This window comes from Trichechus manatus, unplaced genomic scaffold, assembly GCF_000243295.1.
Source record: "Trichechus manatus latirostris isolate Lorelei unplaced genomic scaffold, TriManLat1.0 scaffold00091, whole genome shotgun sequence".
Classification (NCBI taxonomy): Eukaryota; Metazoa; Chordata; class Mammalia; order Sirenia; family Trichechidae; genus Trichechus; species Trichechus manatus.
Genome location: NW_004444027.1, coordinates 9,199,064 through 9,201,067, shown reverse-complemented (window position 1 = coordinate 9,201,067; position 2,004 = coordinate 9,199,064).

Below are 2,004 nucleotides of genomic sequence, written 5' to 3'. Positions count from 1 at the left end.
TTTGTTTGTGGATTCTTTTTCATTTCTTTTGTTTTTGTAAGTTTTATTTTTGCTGAGACTTTATGTTTTTCCTCTTTATTTTTAGGAGTAGGTTTGTTAACTTTCTTTGTGGTTACCATGAAATTTGCCCTTAGCTTTCTAAGTTTGAAGCAGTGTATTATTACTTGGTATCACCTTGCCTTCCTCTCCATTAGAAGGCTCTATACCTCCATCGTTCATTCCCTCTTTTATTGTTCTGATGTTGTTGTCATTTACAGATTAACTGCTCTCATTCCCTGTTGTATTTCTTTTGGTTTTGGATAGTCCTTGAGAGTTCATTTCCTAGATTTGTATATGGCTGGTACGATCCTGCGTCTTAGATTCAGCCTCTGAGCTAAGTTGTTTGTTCTCAGACCAAAGGACTCCCTTTAATGATTCTTGTAAGTTTGGTTTGGTTCTTACATATTCCCTTAATTTCTGTTTATCTGAAAATGTCCTAATTTCACTATCATATTTGAACGAGAGTTTTGCAGGATACATTATTCTTGGCTGGTAATTTTTTTCTTTCAAGGTTTTATATATGTCATCCCATTGCTTTCTTGCCTGCATGGTTTCTGTCGAATAATCTGAGCTTAGTCTTATTGTTTCTCCTGTATATGTTTTTGTTTTTCTTGAGCTGCTCTCAGGATTTTTTGTTTTTCTTTGGTTTTGGTGAGTGTGATTATGGTAGGCCTTGGTGATTTTCTTTTGGGGTCTATCCTATATGGGATTCGTTGAGCTTCTTGGATGGCCAGCTTTTCATCTTTTATGATATTGGGGAAGTTTTCTGTCAGCAATTCTTCAATGATCCTCTCTGTGTTTTCTGTTTTCTTCCCCTGTTCCGGAACTGCAATCACTCGAAAATTTTTGCTTTTGATTGTATCCCACATAATTCTCAGGATATCTCATTTTTCTTCATTCTTTTTTCTGAGTTTTCCTCAAACAGAGTTGTATCCAAGTGTTTGTCTTCAACTTCGCTGTTCCGGTCTTCCACTGTTTCAAATCTTCTCCTTAGCCCTACTATGACCCTGCCCGTTTCCGAAATCTTGTTGTTTATCTTTTGGATTTCTAATTGTTGTTTTTGTATGATTTCTAGTTGTGAGTTTATTTTGGCATTTTGTTCCTGCATTATTTTCCTGAATTCTTCCATTTTCTTGTCTGTATTTTCCATGAATTTGTCTTTTTTTTTTCCTCATTTTTGTCTACGTTTTCCTTCAACTCTTGGATAATTCTGAATGTTAGAGATTTGAATTCCCTATCAGGTAGTTCTAGTGCCTTTTCTTCTACTGGAAAGTCATCTGGTGTTTTATTTTGGATGCCTACTAGAACCATCCTGTCCTGTTTTTGTATATGTTTTGATATTTTCTGCTGTCTTCATGGCATTCAGTAGTTATTTTCCTTGTTTATTGATTGTAGATTTGTTTGATTCGTCCTTTTGTTGTTGTTGTTGTTTTATTTGGCTATGTCTGAGAAGGCGGGTTGTGTGTTCTTTCTTGTGGGCACGATACTTTTTGCCTCCTTCTCCAATTGGCAGGGTCAGATATGGTACAGCAGGGCAGGTCTAGCTGAAGAGGAGTTGCTGGGATGGGTTGTTTGTGGCACTTACTACGGCCACCAGGGCGGGCTGGTAATCTGTGCAGGGCAGGTTCCAGTAGGCTGTGCCTGTGCTGCTTGGTAGTGTTATGTTAAGAGCATGGTGCAGGTTGGCAGGATGGAGGGGGGAGATTGTGATGTGTGGAGCTAAGATGGGTATGGGAGAGAGGAGAGAGGAACAGGAGCCAAAAACATATAAACAAACAAAAAAGAGTGCTAGGGGAGCTTGCCATTGGAGTGGAGAGATGAGAAACTATGAAATGGAGAAAAATGAAAAGTTGAAGAAGAAGAAAAAAAATAAAAGAAAAAAATGAATAAACAAAAATTAGAAAGAAAAAAGAAAATTAAAGGTCCCAGGGATCCCACTGTTGCAGCTACGAGGTCTGGGGAAGT